This window comes from Eretmochelys imbricata, chromosome 2 (assembly GCF_965152235.1).
Source record: "Eretmochelys imbricata isolate rEreImb1 chromosome 2, rEreImb1.hap1, whole genome shotgun sequence".
Taxonomy (NCBI): Eukaryota; Metazoa; Chordata; order Testudines; family Cheloniidae; genus Eretmochelys; species Eretmochelys imbricata.
The window spans coordinates 164,689,523-164,708,450 of NC_135573.1; positions in this window are offsets into that span (position 1 = coordinate 164,689,523).

Sequence of the window (18,928 nt, forward strand, 5' to 3'; positions counted from 1 at the left end):
ACTCTGACAACTTTCATTTGGTAGAGTATTTTGTTGTCTTCTGTATCCAGGACAGGAAATATATAGTAGCAAAGCAATCACAGCAAAGTCACAATAATAATAATAAAAAATCCTGTAGCAAGTCAGTGTTTGGATGACCTACCTGCATTATGCACTGTAACCCCCCTAAAGAAACTATAAATGTTAAAGTGCTGTATTGCTATTATCGCTGAATTTTGTGTCTAGGCAAAAACCAAAGCCATTACAGAAGGGCTGCTAGCTATAGACTCTGCTTTTTACATTATGTCCCTGTTCTTTATTTTGATTTTTTGAATGGTGCCCAAGGTATGCTCCCGGGACACCAACATTTTCTATAAAAAACACACATACAAGGCATAACAAATGGGTGGGCGTTAATAATAAAACTCTCTCAGCAAATCTGCACTAGTAATGCCCCCTGCCCTCACTCAGCTGAAATCTAGGGGCCATTTAGGGACTGATAATCATACAGGGGCATGAAAGGGAATGTGCCTGCACAACCTTCCCCTCCTGGGTGGCATCCACTATCTCCCTGGACTCTGTTGAGGAGCAGGGGATTCTGTCTAGAGTTCTCTGTTTGGTGTCCCCTTCTGGACACCTGATTTTGAATCTTTGACCCACACTCCCTTCCTGTTTTCTCATTTGTTGCCTCCCAGATTTAGTTGATTCCCATGTTCTTTTTCAGCCTTCCCCTCTGAAAAGAGGGAAGTCCTTTTGGATTGGTAAACAGATCCCCTTTGGAAGATCTGCCTTGAACCCAGGATCCACATAGTCCTCTCCTCATCCTTACATAGTTCAGGCAATGGCCATTCATAATGGGAGTCCCTGTGCTTGTGGAGCAGGAAGGAGGTGGGGGCATGGACCTGCTTGTTGCACCCGCTCATGAACTTCACATAGAAGCTCATTACAGGATCTGGCGCCAGGGCAAGGTGGGGAAATAGACAAAGGAAGCATTGTTATCTCTGTTTCCCAGGTGGGGAACTCAGGTTGAGAGAAAAGGTGACTTCCAAAGATTACTCAGGAAGTCTGGAGCAGAGCTGATGATTAAACTCACATTTCTGGAGCTTGAGGCCTTCACCACAAGACCTCCCCTCATCTAGCTTGGTTCAAAGTCTCAGGAAGTTCATTGCTGGAGAAACAAGGAGTGAATTCTCTTGCCTCTGCAAGAGGATTTTCTAGTCTGAAGACATATTCAGGTGACAGGACTGAAGCCCAAAGACCTTAATTTCTTCTAGTTGTGGCCAGAAAGGTAGCATTATTTAACAATTCATTGTGTAATTTATAAAACACATTTTAAAAACCCAGGCAAAGGGATCATTGTACAACATGCGCATGCTGGTGTAATGTTCTCCATTTTATTGTCATTTCAAAAATTTTGACTTCATTTGGAGCAGCAGAGCTTGAAACAGCACACTGCTCATAAATGCAGTACAACTAAATCACATTCTGCTACTGCTGTGTGTTTCTGCCTAGTAAAGGGTAGTTTATACAGAGCAAGCATATTATTTCAGAGAATTTTGACTCCTAAGAAAACTTGAAACATCTTAGCTAACAGATGTGACCTTTTATGTGTTAGCCAAAATTACGCACACTGTAAACAAAGTGACCTTAGTATTTGAAAACCGAATATAATGTATCAATGCATGAGGTCTATATCCGTGTGAGAGGTTATCTTAAGTACTCAGATTCTGTTTTGATATCCAAAACCTGAGAGCAGAGTTTAGTTTTGAACATGGATATAAAATTAGCAACCAGAGTTTTTGCAGCGGGGATAAATTGTTTTCTCTCCTTTTTTTTTTTGACCTTATACCATGTTCACAGGCCATATTGCTGTGCTCATTGGCTGGAGAGGGCTGTTCTAACATGATGTACTGTGGTATACTCCTCTAGAGGAAGGAGGAAACAGCACTAAGATCCCAGGTGGTATCACTGTATCGCCACTATACTGGTACCTTTGGCTGGCCTGTTGTGTCAGTATCATTAGGAGGCTGGAAAACTCAGGTTCATTTTTCCAGCTAGTTTTTAAGAAAATGCTTTAATCCATATAAAATTCTGCTATGCTTTCATTCATGTTTTGGCTTCAAAAATCAAGAAGGACTTATATGGAAACACAATCTATAATTTGTTCCTACATACTTATTACCCCGATTACATATTAATGCTCTACACTCTGAAGAATTAAGCTGTAGGAGCTGGGGAGTAATTTACCTCACCCTTTTATGGTTTCTTTTTTAATTAGTATGTAAGAGGGGATAGGCTTGGCTCCGCTTTCTCCATTCTTCTTCCTACAACTTCCTGTCCCTTTTCTGCCAAGTTTCTCATTGGGTAAAAAGGGAGGCTTTTGGTAGCACCCCTGATGCCACAAGTGCAGGAGCGGTGATTCTGAGCAGGTCTTATATAGTCCATACAAGAGACGGGGGAGGATTTCTTGTTCCTGCTCTGCTCTTATGCTCTTTACTAAGTGCAGGACATGAAGAGCCCCAAATATAAAATTCAACTTAGTGCTTCGGTTTCACCGAGCTCTAACATTTCATTACAGGCCAGTGAAAATGTCTCTAAGTCTTTCAATAAGGTCAGTACTATGACAAGATAATGGTTTTATTTTATAATGAGATAGACAAGGTGGGTGAGGTAATATCTAGTATTGGACCAACTTCTGTTGCTGAGAGAGACAAGCTCTTGAGCTACACAGAGCTCTTCAGGTCTGGGAAAGGTAGTCTGAGCATCAAACTATTTTATAATGTCAGCCTCTGCATTTTTGCACCACTAGGCACGCTATTTGGAAGGCGTGATGGACAATAGGAAAGTTCACAATTATTTTTTTAATTTTACAGCACCAGGTGTGTGTATATACAGCTGCATAGAAATAGGGTTTCATTATACCATTTTGCATGTCTGATGTCATAAGATTTGATATTGTATATTAAAAATGAGGAAAATAACAGGGAGAACATCAAAGACTTTATTCTATAACAAATGCACATTTATTAATTTCTATTTCTTCTTTAGTGGATTAAACCCACCAAGCACTTTCCTTCACTGTTAGTGGCTGAGTTCCAGATGAGATCTGAGTGTTGCTACACCCCTTCTTTCTGCGCTAACCACATATCCTCATTTTGACCCAAGTTCATCAAATTGCTTAATCTCATGTTTAAATCCATCCTTATTCTAGAAGGACCTAATTCTCTATTTGCTTTAAAAAAATTCCCATTGAAGTCAATATGCTTAAATGCCTGGGATGGACTTAAGTACGTGCTTAAAGTCAAGCACATGTGTAAGTGATTTACTGATTCAGGGGTCTTTATCCTTCCATCTGCATATGTCCCACCAAATCTAGCAACAACACCCTTTCACTGGAAGGACATCTTCAGTAGTGCACCTTGTGGGATCACTCTTCATGGTATTCCACTGGGGACACTCAGAAAACATGGTGTCTCCAATAGCTCTTAGTTTCAGGAAGCAGGTGTGCAGAAGTCACTCTTTGGTAAAGGGACTCACTTTACATTTAAAGATTTTTTTTTTATTATTATTAACCATAGGTTCACAAAAGCAATTTAAAACATACTTTTATGGCAGTCACATGAGCATGAATCACCTAGTCCACTTATGATTCAGGAAAAAGGCTTTGAAGCTGCTGCAATCATTCAAAAGCAGTAGAATGCCCCTACCGTCGTCAGTATTTCACGTGGTTGGGTCAGGACCATAGTTGCAAAGAGCATTGAATTGTGGATCTAGACTTTTCAAACAACAAAGTCCTTTCTGGAGCTGTTCTCCACATGATTCCAGCAAAAAAGATACTCAGTTTACTTTGCACAAATGAGTTAATGGGTGAAGGCACATGTGTAATGTTAACCTCTCAGGGAATGGGTAACTTTTTATGATCCACCAGTGTCAGTGTAAATGCTGGCACCCTGAGTTTTCAAGAAAGGAGTCATTCAGAAGAGAGAGGGAGAGTCTACAATATACCACTTGCTGCTTTGTCCCTTTGAGATAAAGCGATTGCATGGTATTAGAAGGTAAAGGTTACAACAAATGGAGTTTATGATTGGATTTTTAGGGATTATAAAATGAGCTACCTCTCAGCCTTGGCCTTGACTGCCCAGGTGAACCCACCTGTATAACAGTCACTTTTTGGCGGCTACAACCTGAAGATAAATGATATGGAACATTTTGCTTCTTCAGCTGCATTTTCAAAGATGTTGTATATTGCAAGGAGGAATTAAAGAGGAGGAAGTTCATAATAAAGGTATTTAAAGGTGAAATTTTTTTCTAAATATAAACCAAGAAAACATACCAGCAGAGCATTTGGAGAGAAGCTGTAGGGCATGACTCATCACTAAGTAATACTAATTCATGCCAGAGTAACTCCACTGAAATCTAGTTACATCAGAAAAATTGGATGTTACACAGTGGTGAATCAGGCCCCATTATTCTCAGTTCATTTTAAGAGATGGCTGAATTAGGGATTAGTTGTGCCATATAGCCAGCACTGACGAGTTGGGAGGCCACACCTCCCCAAATGGAACTCTGGGTAAAATTCTGCCTCAAGGAACTGTGTTCTTTCTTCTGAACTTGAATTTCATAGTTCCCTGGTGCACAGTAGGTAACTTAGAGCATGCTATACCCCTTCAGAAGTTGCAGCACACTCCCCTCAGCCTAACCAGTTCTCATTGCTGCCACATGGGATGAAACATGACCATTTATCTTCCCTGCCCCATCCCCTTTTGGTGTCTTGCACTGTAGGTAGAGCAAAGGAGATTCACTCTCTGTGGTTCTGCAAGCACAGGGACTGCAATTGTGCTAGGCTGCAGGACAGACATGCAAAATGCAGGACAGAGATGCACCTTTCTCTCCCATAGCGCATCCCCAAGAACCAGCTGGGTCTCTAGCAAATGCTAAAATAATACGTTTCAGTTCTTTTCACCACATGAATATGTAACACACACCTATATCATTGTAAAATATAAGGCATCAGGTGACATTTACCCACATTTGTTGTGTGTGTGCACACATGCATATTATATCTGGCAGAGAAATGAGTAGGGGTGAGAAACCCTTCCTATGTTATCAGAAGCCTTTTCTCTTCAAGCTGATAAAAAAAATCTTTGAAGCTTTTTTGACAAAAAATGGCTTTTTAATGAACCATAACTTTTCTTATGAAGGTTTGTTTTCATCAAAATTTGGGCGGAAGGGGCAATTGAACAATGGAAAACTCAATTTTCTTTCAAAACTTGACAGCCAACAACTGAACTTTTTTAGCTGTCAGAACCAAAGCAACACACACAAAAAGAAGTGAGGGTTTTAATTTTCAACAAAATTTAAAATGACTGTTTTTACTCACTGGAAGCCAAAAAATGTGCAGTTTGTGGATTTTCAATTTTTCAATATAACCCCCCCAAAATCCCTGAAATATTTTGCCAATAATAATAAAAAGTTAGTTTTCTTTCAAACTTTTCATGGAACATAAAATACTAAGTCTACTTCCTTTTATCTTAACGGAGCTAGGGTTGGAGAAAATGTTGTTTGTGTGGTTTAGAGTAAATGATTGTACATAATCCATTGTGGTGGATTATATGGAAGTGCAACACACTTTGTTGTAGAGGTGAGGATGTTAGTGTGGTTTAACTGACTGTGACTGTGTTGTTGGGATTTGCGTTTTGAGTAATCTTAACACTAAGTTAAACAGTTCTTGTGGAGGGGGGTAATTACACACATACAAACACATACACATCCTAGAGTCCACCAAACAAAAAGTGAGTGTGTGTGTATGTACATATTTATGCATGCTCTTCTCTTTGATAGTTTTGATTCATCAACATATGTGCACGTGTTTGAATTCAAAACTAATGTGGATACATCATACTTAAATTTTCTTATTTTAAATATGGTTAGGATTTTCAAAACAATCAAAGGGAATTAGGCACCCAAAGTACATTGCAATTCCCTTAGGCTCCTTTAAAATATCTGCCTGCTCTCTCTCTCTCTCTCTCTCTCTCTCTGTGTACACATATACATGCACAAAATTTACATATAGAGATATAGCACACACTCCACTATCAATGAACTAAAACGATCATCTTTGTAAAATGATTTTATAGGAGGGCTTAGGGAACATTCATGGGAGTTGTATATAACGTAACCACATTTCCTGCACTACCTTATTTTATTAGGGAGGAAACGTTCACTGCTATGACATCTGAAGAAGACCACAAAGACCCTTTTCTGAAGAGTATAATGAGAATGGGTTACATATGTACAAAGTTCCACATTCTCATTACAAGCTTTTAATGAGAAGGGATTAATTTTTCTGCCATTTTCTATTCTCATTACTACTCAGTCAAGGGAACAAGGTATCAGGGGTTTAATGCCTAATTTATATTCAGTGAATCTTAGTAGTGAGCTACACTCCTTTGACCTTTTCAATATTTTATACTTTGGTTGGGGGGTCATTGAACTCCCGTCTTGTTTATAGCCTTATTATCATGATCTAAGGAGAAAAAGTACAACGGCCAGCCAATCAAACTTCACAATATCAGAAAGGTCTGTTTAATACAGTACACTTTTATCAGTTCAAGAATATACAAAGCATTAAGTTTCTGATACCTGGAAGTATCACAATGAAAATGGCTTTTTACCCCATCTATATGGTCAAGTTCGTAAGAAGAATTGGGGAACAGAACCAATGTACATTCCAAAATTATTGGTGTTGATTTGCCATGGTCTTGTTCTTTGTGTAGTCAGGTACATCTGAATGAAACGGTGTACAATTTTGGATTAGGTCACTTACCACTAAGTTTGCACCAATATAGATGACTACAAAATGTACATGGCAATGGAAAAATCAGGTCTATTGTTCAGTAATCTGCCCTTATATAAATCTTTAAATAAGAGTTCATATGTATTTAGTATAGCTGGTTAAACATCTTTGAAATTCGGATTCAGTATTTTTGTTGGAAAAAATTAAATTTGTGTGGAATTTTTATAGAAGTCCAGGTTAAGGGCTGGTAGAAATTTTTCAAAAAATTGAAAATTTAAGTACAAAAATTGTCAACAAAGTCTGAAGAATTTTTACAAGTTCTGATATTTAATTTTGATTGGTTTGGCTGAACAAACAAAAGTTTGGGTGCTTATCCCCATCTTATCTGAACCATTTTAGTCTGTAACATTGGACCGGAAATCTCAAAAGAATTCAGCTTCTTTTTAATTTAATGCACATGCTTAATTTTACACATGAGTAGGTAGCACAGTGGGATTTCTCAAGTGCTTAAAATTAAACTTGTGTGTAAGTGTGCAGAATCATGGTCTAGAATAAAGAACAGGAGTACTTGTGGCACCTTAGAGACAAACAAATTTATTTGAGCATAAGCTTTCGTGGGCTACAGCCCACTTCATTGGATGAATAGAATGGAACATATAGTAGGAATGAATGAATATACACACACACACACATATACAGAGAACATGAAAAGGTGGAAGTAGCCATACTAACTGTAAGAGGCTAATTAATTAAGATGACCTATTATCAGCAGGAGAAAAAAACTTTTGTAGTGATAATCAAGATGGTCCATTTAGACAGTTGACAAGAAGGCGTGAGGATACTTAACATGGGGAAATAGATTCAATATGTGTAATGACCCAGCCACTCCAAGTCTCTATTTAAACCCAAGTTAATGGTATCGAGTTTGCATATTAATTCAAGTTCAGCAGTTTCTCTTTGGATTTTGTTAGAGGGACAAAAGTAGAGGCCTGGAGATAGGATAGGCTCTTCTGCCAGGCTAAGAGTATAGCTGGAAAGATTAACAATATTGTCGTGTGGGTTAAGGGAACTACTGTTGTGGCTCCTTGTGGCATGTAGCAGTTTAGATAGCTTAGTGTCCTTTTTCCTTTGTAGAGAAGCAAAGTTTGTGTTATAAATGGCTTGTCTAGTTTTTGTAAAATCTATCCATGAGGAAGTTTGTGTGGAAGGTTGTTTTTTTATGAGAGTATGCAGTTTTGAGAGCTCATTCTTAATCTTTCCCTGTTTGCTGTATAGGATGTTATTTTAGCACTTTTTTATTTGAGGAAACTTAGGAAATTCAGAAGCACAAAAAGGAAAAAAAATGCAGAAAATAAAGAGTTAATTTAATTGTTTAAAAATGCATTTAGATTTTGGGTAAAGACTTGTATCTTTTTAAAATTTCATCTAAACTAGATTACACAGCTCAAATAATTATTCTGTTAAACCAAATTAGATAATTAATGTATGTCAAATAAATACCACTTGATTACTAGGAGCAAATATAATTGATGTTCCCTGCATATAACAGACGTATTTATTCCTCAATTGTTAATCCTCAAAAATGCTTTAAACAGTCAATTGTAAACAATGTACTATACATTACATGTCTTATTAAATGTAAATTAAATGCTATTTGAGACCCATCATTTAAAACATTACTTAGAATGTTGCTGGACTCCCCTGATGAAACATTATTTAATATGGTTTGTGAGGCCACAGGGAGAGAGAGCAATTTGGAGAATGAGGGCACTATGAGTCCAATATCATTTTAACTGTACTAAATATTAATATCTGGTATCCCTGAATGACTGGATTAAAAAAAATGGTGACATTAGGCAGAATGTGAACATCGAAGGGACTTTTAACCTCAAGTGAATCAGGTCAATTACATTTCTAGCTTTAATGGTGTCAGAGATACAGGGGAAAATGAAGCATTCTGAAATCAAAGAAAGCAATGGCATAGCAATAGCATAAGTTACTATTTACAGAATGGGCTTCGGATACCATTCCAAGTAATATGTTTATATACCAGTTGTATATAAGCCAAAACATCTTCAGATATTAGAAAGGTATTTCAATTTTCAGCACTGTACAGTACTGTAGGGTGAAATAGCATTGAATTATAGTTCTGCAGGAACTCCAGAAGGCAAGCATATATGGTGGAGCTGCTCCGAATAAGTGCTTTGGGAGATGATGAAACAACAGAAGGGGGAAAAAGTAATCTATCTGAATTTGTTTTTTGTTTGGCTAAGAGTTAGTAATGGTGATGAGGCAGATCTTCCTGCCAGGTTTATTGTCTTTCTATTATTACAAGTGATCATTATTTGGCTTAAGTAATGTTTTTGTTACAGGGTTAACATTACCTCAAAATATAGAATAATCTAGAAAGTACCATTCAGAGATGATTCCATATCTATTGTTCTAAGGCAAATTTAACATTTTAAGGGTGATCCCTGAATGTACGTACTAAGGGATATCAGTTCAATAAACAGTGACGCATTCTTGCTATGAAGAAGAAGCTTACATGCCTAAAACATAACAAAAATATGCAATATTTTGTTGCTATTTGTCTTTATTTAATAAGGATACTATTATACCAACTAGCCAATTTTTCTTTAAAATGAGATTGTTGAGAATCCTCAGTGCAGGGCTGACTCAATCTGTGATTACTGCTTAAGAACTGATATTGATTAATAAAGTAGTCACACGTACAACATTTCTATTGCTATAGTCAAATAGCATTACCTGATTATTTTCAGTTTCCCTATACTTGCTTTGATAATACTGAGGAAATACCAGTGAATTATCTAAGACAGCTGGGAAGATTTTTAAGGCAAACCATTATATACCTGTAATGTTTGAACTTTATTGATATTGATTATAGATGTGTATATATCATAGTTGCATTAGGATTGTGCTCAGCTTGTTACTTGACTTTGTATAGTGTGTGCTACCTGCTCATGACTATCAATAATGTATATTGCTGCTTCTGAGTTCCTGAGTATTTTTAGCTCCTTGTGATGACAATGGGAATTAAAAGCGCTCAGTACCTTGGACCAGGGGTGACATTTTCTGAAGAGCCCAAGTGAAGTAGGAGCCAAAGTCACTTTTGAAAATGGAGCGTAGGTTTCTACTTTTCTGCAACCCTTACATGGGACATCAGCAATATAGTTTCCGTGGAGATTTATGCTCATAATGTCCTGCAAAGAAAGCATCATGGGGAGAAAACATCTGCTGCTACTTCCTGAGGGAGAAGAATGAAAGCAAATTCACTGAAGACTTGCTAAGTAGCCTAGTGAGCTCACCAGGAGGATATTTGCCATTCTCTACATGGGTACCATACTGTGAGAATGCTAGCTAGGGAAAAAAAATAGGCCTGTCCTTTACTTCCCAGCTAGATCCTTTTCCTCTATTGCCAGTCTGCTTTTTGCACAATTTTTCCCTGTGGGTAGGTCAAAGATGAAATGCTTACTTTTGCTGGGAGTGAATTCAATAGTCAGCAGGTTCTTGGTGATCAAAGAGTTGCATAAGAAATGGGAAGTGGAATAGATTTCTTTGGGTATCCCCTTAGGGAATATAGGTACCTGCTCTTGAACTAATGGACTTGTAGATTTAATCTATGTTTCATGAAAATACAGCTTAGTAAATTTTTTTGTTTAGGCATTACATTACATGGGTCATAGTATAAAGTGAACATTTCCCATGCCATAAAAAAGAAATGTGAGACATAAGAAATTTGAGATGAACAAACCTCAGAAGAGTCAGAAATATGCTTAAATTTTGACAAGTGGGGACACAAAAGACTGGATCTTCTCCAGATATATTCCAACTTTGTGAAGTGACATAGGCACAAAACTTCCATTTCCCATCTCCCTCCTTGCAGCCCTCCAAGTTTTTTCCAGTTTCTGCCTTCCAGTGGCACCATTTCCCCCAGCAATTCTGTCTTCCTATATACATTCTCCCCTACCTTTAAATTTAGGGTTATAGCCAGAATTTACCAAGCCTGGGACAAGAAGTAGAGGTGCCCTATTCCTCTACCCCAGGTACCCTTTTTCTGCTTCACCCATAAAAGGCTGCTGGGTATAAAAGAAATTAATGTGAATTTGGTCATTACTTAAGAACTTAAATAAAAATGATTGCAGGAAAGATAAGGATTGGATATTAAAATTAGTATACTTGCACCTGCCTTTTCTTTCAATGTATTTTTGCCTATTCCCTCTCACTGCTTACAGTTTTCTTAACTCTTGCAATTTTGAGTCTTGCAATATTTGATGATCTTCTTAAAGACCCAGTTTCTGAAATCAAAAGATTGCATGAGAATCTCCACCTTCATTTTTTTTACCTTTTCATGGTACAGAGAAAAAACATGAAGCAAATGCACCCTAGAGGCTAAAAAAAGGGCTCAAAATTTGTATTTTAAAGTCAATCCCATTATTTTTAGAGCCTGACTCAAGATTTTTGAAGACTTGTGATTGGCAGTACTGTGCTGTGTTTTGACTCTGTCCCACATCCCTTTGTGTTTTCCAGCTTGCCTCTGAGTACCCTGTATGTTGTTCCTTCTTCCCTGTCATTTTCATCCTCTTGTTGTTGCATCCAATGTAGCCTTCCTTACTAGGTTGGCTACTGAAGTGGTAGGTGATGAAGCCAGCAGGTAGAGCTGCCATCATCTTACTGAATAAAATTACATTTGACCCCACCCTCCTCATCTCTGGTTGCTCGCACACTGCTGCTTGTGGAGGCTCTGCAAACATGTCGTCACACAGCTAGTCCAAGGTGAAGTTCATGCCTGCTGGTTCTCTGTCCTGAGTATAAAGGCAGTTGGAGCATACAGCTTGCTGCTGCTTCTTCACAATGAGCTCTCAGTCACATACAGGTAGGCCCAAGTCATCATCTAAGACTGCATCCAGGACAACAGTATCATATGCCCCTAGCCTTTTGGATGGCAACTTTTGCTTAATTTTGGTGATAGTTCATGAGACCCAGACACACAAACAAAATTTCCAACCCATGGAAAATGCCAATATTTTGACAATTTTAGGACCTGAATTGGGATGGAAAGTCAAAATATCAAAATTTTTTATTCAGAAATGTCTAAATGTTTCCATTTAGCATTTTTGATTGAAACAAAATACTTCTATTTCTGGTCAGGTTGGCATTACTCTGTTCCTGCCTGAGCAGCAATGGGGCCTCATGGGAGTAACAATTCTGGGTCTCTGATGTTCCTATGTCTCCCCAGAGACCCTGATGTAAGGTGATAAGTCACTCCTGTGCTAAGCTGCTGACAATCCACAAGCCAGGAACTGGTCTGATGACTCTCAGGGCAGGTATACAAGCCTCACAGGAGGAACAGCAGCTCAGTCTGTTCAGTATCACTGCTGGGCCTGGAACTCTCTCCTATATGACAGTGGCAACAGACTCAACCAGCCTTAGCCTGCTCTTGCTCCTTCCCTCTTCCTAGTTCAGCTCCTACCTTGCTTTCACTCCAGCTTTGCTCCAACCACACTCTGTACTCGAGTCAGGCTCCAACAACTAGGCCTGACCATCCCCATCACAGTTTCCGATGCCTGCTGCCTGACCATACTAGATCTCCTATGATCCACCATGGTTTTGCTCTGTGGTTGAGCCTCCATGATCTACCAAGGCTGCTCAGGTGGATGAAGAGAACTAATGGCAACCCAGCATGAAGTGAGAGAAAAGGTTGCAGGCCATGTTAAATCTGTCCATGTTCCATCTCTGAGAAGAAAATGGGGATATTTCATCACAGGTGCAGGGAGATGGAGAGAGGAGAGGCCATCCTTAGCAAAATTGTGCCTGTGTTTAAAATGGTTTGAGCCAGTTTGGTTAGCTTCAAGGTTAATTGTTTCATATCAAGCGTTGGATGAGTGTTCGCATACGTAATATGTTCAAACAAGGGGAGACTGGAGCTCTCAGATGAGAAGTGTGTGACACTGTATGGAATATGTGGGACACTTACAATATTTGTATCAACAATATTATGAAGTAAGATTGCATGGAATCTGACCAGATATACCAAATAGGGTATTTGTGAAAATGTTATGATTTGTGAAGTATGATAATCTTGTTTATATATTTGTATCACCTTTGTATTATGAGCTATAGATATGTAGGTTATATCTATATTTCCAAACTTGTGCTGTTCTTCTGGGTGACATCCCCAGACATATTGGCATCAGCACTGCCTACCCTGTTTGATGGCCCTTCAAGGGTCATCAACTTTACAATGAACCCACTGAAAGGGCCAGGGACTCAGCAAGGCATGCAGGAGCATGCCTATGGAGAGAACTCTAAGGCCTTTCAATGCCATGTGCTATAAGTTTGTGTTTGGAAGTGAACAAAGGAAGTAGTACCAGATACATGGCAAAAAGACTATAAAGGGTAGCTGCATCATCTCCATTTTGTCTTCAGTACTGCTTCTTGTCTTCAATCGTGCTTCTTACCTCTGGAGTAACTTTTCTACAAACAAAGCTCTGAACAAAGGCCTGAATGACCTGTCCAAGCTGTGGATGTGTTCCAGAGGGACTTTCAAGCCAGTAAACTCACCAATACTTCTAAGAGCCTAATATGTGGACTTTGAAGTCTTTGTTTGTATGTATGAGGCTCTTTTACCATTTAACTCTCTTCTTGTTCTTTCCTTTTTTCCTTATAATAATCCTTTTAGTTTTAGATACTAAAGGATTGGCTGGCAGCGTGGTATTTTGGGTAAGATCCAGCCTAATATTGACCTGGCAATGTGGCTGGCCCCTGAAGGTTCAGAAGACCATTTTGTATAGTGATAAGAGTTTTTAAAGAATGCCACACCTTACTGCACCTAGGTGCTGATTGGGAGCCAGAGAACTGGAATGCGATAAAGGGGGCTGTGTGATTTCTTTTTTTGCTTCTTGATAACCAGTGTGGGGGATCAGGAGCACAGTTTGTGACTGGTTGAGAAGTTTAACTTTAGTGTTAACCAGCAGTTTGGGGAGTGTGTGCTCTACCTTTTGCAGCCTGCCCTGCCCTAGGCACCCCAGGTGACAAAGTGCACAACCCTGTTTCACTTGAGCACAGTAGCAGTAATTGCAAAATTTGTCAAACTGCCAATTCCTCAGATAAGATTAGAATTTGTCCCTAAGTGTCGAATGATCTGGAAATGTGTGTGCTTCGTCAATTTTTCTCACACCAGTTATAAAATGAAATTTACACATATGTTATCTGGGCGTAAACCCATCAAATAATAAGTGTAGGTCTTTGTCACTCTTTATTTAGACATCTTACAGCTCTCAATGCTGTTTTCTCTACCCTTATGCCCAGCTCTGATCCTTTTCTGCTTCATTGATCTGTTTTCCACTGAGAGCTAGAGCAAACAATACAGCCCTGAAAGAAGCAGTGGAACCCCTGTTCAGTTATCACAGCTTTCCGAAGTACATGGGGTTCCTTCACATCACAGCATGAACTTCCAGCTTTCCCTGGTGAAGAAGACACAGAAAGAGGTGACAGTGAGGTGGAGAAGGGGACAGAGGAGGAGATGGTGGGAGATAGGAACTCCACCCTCACCTGCAGCTATTGTGTGTGGAGGGAATCTTGTGCTTCCATTGCACTTCTACATGCAGCTATGGTTTGCACCTACTCTTGCTGCACACTCGTCCATGACTACAACTCTGCCCTCTTGTGCCCCACAGAGGAGAGCAGTTCTATAATTTGGCCCCTCTCAGCAGAACCGTATCCTGTGCCACTCTTCAAGACTGGGACCCTGGTTATGTTGGAAGCTGCACGTAGGGGTGGGAGTAGGGGTTGGGGAACAGACTGATGTTGTGAGAGGTAGTACATAGCTGCTGGCTTTGGGATGGGGCCCTTGGTACACCTCTCAGCACCTTTGGGTGTATCCTGTGATGGTGGCACCAGGAGGCACTGGTCCTGGAGTCCCTCTCCATGGCTACATGTTAACCCTCTTCTTTGCAGTAATGGTATATAGCCACATCTGGCTGCCCTGCCACCATTACCAAATGCTCCTGAAGCACTTCCTTCTCCTCACCTGCCAACAGCCCTATCCACATCAGATGAAAGCAAAGGTCAAAATATCAGAATTTCCCATGGCACTAAAGTTCCATTTTCCAAGAACGGGGGCTTGGTCACTGGATGGCACCAGTAAGGGGTTCAGGATCCAAGGAGTCCTGGTGAGTGGAAGTGGGAGGAGAAATAGAATTGGGGCAAAGTGTTAGAAAGGAAGCAATGAGTCAGGGGCGGGAGAGGGAGAAAGAGGATAGATTTAGGAAGTGGGGATGAGAAGGCACCAGCCAGTGGGAGGGAGCAGGAAGGGTGGCTGTGATTCTGTTCAAACTACACTGTGGGATTACTAAGCTATTCAGTCCCAGGGATACATCACAGCAGGGCTTTCACCATGCAGTGCACCCTGGAGTATAAATACTGAGGAAGCTCCAGAGAGGAAGTTATAGGGAGCTGCAGCACTGGCTATTCATTTTCATTTAAAAAAAAAAAAAACCTGTGATCGTAAATGAGTAGTCACATACGAAATGAATACTAATAGACTAGTCGTCATATCCTGATCTTGGCCCTGTTCTACTGAACAGTAAAAATCTTTATTTACCCTTAGGTTTACTCTAATCGTGACTAAAGCTTTTATAAGCAAGGACACCAAAGGAAAACAGGATCTCAGGGCAGAGAAAGGCATCCCTGGAAATATATGGATCTAGTGGAAACAAGTTATTTATCTTAAAGAATAACTTGTGTACAACCCCATCATTTTTCTATTCAAGGACCATGTCTGACACATCACTACAGAGAGCACAGAAAGGTTCAGTACATTGGCAGAGTTTTCTCAACAGATCTCATGTTGTATGCACTTCTACAGGCTTTGCTCTAAATAAGAATAAAAATAAATCAACAAAAATGTATAAACCAAAATATTCATATGAAACTTCTCTATAAACAGAGACTAAAGGTAGAGCCTAAGTGACTAAGGAAATAATACACTGGGGACTTGAGTCAAATTTTCAAAAGCACCTAAGACACTTAGGAGTGTAAGTTCCAGGATACAAACTCCTAAATTTTTTTTTTGAAAATTTTACCAAGAATTGCCATTGCATTTAAAGGGATTTAGGCCCTGTTGAAGATTTTACCTTGTGCTCTTAAGCCACTTTGATTCTTAGAAAATTCACCCTAAACTATTTGCATGATATTCAGAAATATCTTTTTATTCAGGATTTTTCTTGACACCACATGGGTAAAGCTTCCTTAAATAAGACCTGAAGAATCCCTAGATTATTAGTTTTTGTTTTTTAAAGAAATGCTAGCTTTATTGTAGTCAATGGCAAAACTTCCATTGACTTCACTAAGGCCAGGATGGCACCCAGTTTTGTAGTATGCATAACAAGGTTTACTTAATATTTAAAAATGCATGCTTACAAAAGGAACATACACATCTAAAATTGATGCTGTCCGGTTCATTAAATCTGAACATATAACTTGTAAAATAGAAGGCAAATTCTATTCAACATGTTTGGGTATCAGCAACACATCCAATGTTTTGGCAAATGATTACAACAATGTGTACATGTTCATTTGCTCAAATTCCTGGGTACCTTTATACAAGGAGCTAAAGACAATATCTGCTCACAAAACGCATCAGAATCCATGGTGTGGCATGGAGCAGATAGGCTTGCTGATTCTCCTCAAGTTAGTTCCTGCAAATCAAGGGAAGCAGTTTTCAAAGTCTCCTCATCCCAAAAAAAGCTCTTGCTGGGGGAAAGGTGATGTACTATGGACTCTGGACCTTCTGCCAGTAATAATCCCACCCTTCTTGTACCTAATTCCCAATAAAATAACCTGATCACATCTTTTATTTTATGATCTTCTTCAGCCCTACCTCATTTGGTTTCAAATCTGATTCCTTCTTTACTTTGATTTCCTATGTGTTGAGGCATAATTCCGACTCCAAACACAAACCCAGATCCAAATATCCCTGAACATTAGTTTTTATATGGATTCAAACTACTTGGTTTCTACTTGGTAATGGATTGTACCAAAATCTGGTGTCTGAATACCCTAATACTATTGGAAAGGTCCAATTTTGGTCCTCATTTTAGGTATAGATGAATCCATTTATAATATCATTCTGACAAGATTATGCATTACATCTCTTTAGAAGTAAATCAAAACTCGTATACCTTCTAGAATAAAAATGCTAGCAAACTGTTATCTAATAACTACAACCATTATATGATCACATTGTGTGTAATGACACCTATTCCTTGACAAATTGTGGGCATATTGCAGGTGGGGAACGAGATCTGCCAGTATGTGTAGAAATTTCACCCTTACATAAATTATTCCAGAGTGGGGAAAACTGTCCCCCACCCACACTCACTGACAAAGGATCAGAACAAAATCAAGCTCAAAATCAAGCTCTATCTATTACTTGCTTTAACAACCCCCAATTATGAAGTCCCATCTGTTCTTCAGAACTGCCAGTTTACCTCACAGCCAACCACATTAGACATTTTGAAACTGTGAGAGGAGTTATCTTGAGCTCCTAACAAATTATTCATGTCAATCACTGTCAATTTCCCCATTACTATCGACAGAAGAACCAACCCATAGCCAATTCCCATTTTCAACTGAGACAGTTTCTTCAGGATAACTTCATGTGGCCCAAATTCCAGTTCTGCTATTTGGAACTAGCCTCAAACTAAGGATAAGCAGCGCCCTCAGTGAAAATATGGGAAAGAAAGGTTAAATGCCACCCACCCAAGTCAATGAGTGGGGGAACTGAAGGGGACCAGCGGCAAAACAGGACAGCTTCAGCAGCGAGGGAGGAGACGCTAGCTAACATCTCCCCTCTCCACCTTGGAGTCTCTGGCACCTGTTGGCCAGTTGAGGAAGAGTGCTAGTGAGTGTCCAGTATTCCCCAGCTCCCAGAGTTTAATCTGGAGCAGGGTCATGTGGACCCTCTTTTCGCTCCATTCCAGCAGCCTCACCCTGAACTCGGAATGGGAATCCAGCCTGCCAGATGCTGCAGATCTAGCCGATCTCCTGTTTGGGGGTCAGGAATGAATTTTTTCTCCCATGAGCCAATTGGCAGAGGACCCAGGAATTTTTCACCTTTATCGCAGCACCTTCAAGCGACAGTGGATGAAGTAGGAATGTGCTTGGTACCTAACTGACGTACTTGGCTAAACTGTTATTTCAGCACAACTTGCAGCCAGTTTTCAGTGCGGTTAAAAGGATAAAATGAATAGCTGGTAATGGGCCTTGGGCCTTGCAGGCTGAGGTTAGCTCTTGTGGCCCTCATGGGCTGAGGTCCCAACCCAACTGTCCCCCTTGTAGGAAGGGAAATGATAGGACTCAGAGACTGGGGACTATGCTGAGGAGAACCTACCCCGAGTTACAGGTTATATGGTAGGAGCCCTGTAACTGCCACACTGGAACCAATTAATCGCCTGGTACCAGAGAGTGGTGGCTGCTGGCTGGATGCCCAGCTCTGAAGGCAGCAGCAGCAGAGCAGAAGTAAGGGTGGCATGGTATGGGAGTGTGGGGGGGTGTCACAGGCTTTACGTGGTTATATTTTACCACTTTTAAATACATATTCATGCTTTGTTACAATGCCATGAATCTAAGTAGTGAATCTAAGCATTCAAGATTTTTTTAAATGTATGACCATGAAATTTACAAAAATTGATTGTGAATTTGGTAGGGCCTTCATGATGGGCGGGGAGCAACTCTCTCCTCTATTTAATTTGAATAAGAGTTGAGGCCTGCCACTTAAAAAACATCCATGTGTCTGTCCTCATTTCACTTCTGTGTTTGCATTGATTTCGTGGCCCTGGAGCAATGGGGGAACCAGATTTTTAGTTGACATAATCCGCCTTTGGTTCCCAAACTGCCTGAAAAACTGAGGACCACATATGTTGCTGCACTTCTTCCATATATACAGTACGGGTAATGAGAGATCTTTTAGGACTGTATAGTAGAAGTCTTTTTGGGCTGAAGGTTTGAAAGGGGCCTTTGACTTTAATGGGAGTTGAGTCCCTAACTCCCTATGCCCCTTTCATAAAAAAAATTCCAGCCCCAGGAGGAAAGGCTACTCATGTTTATAAAGCTGAATTTATGGTTTGTGAA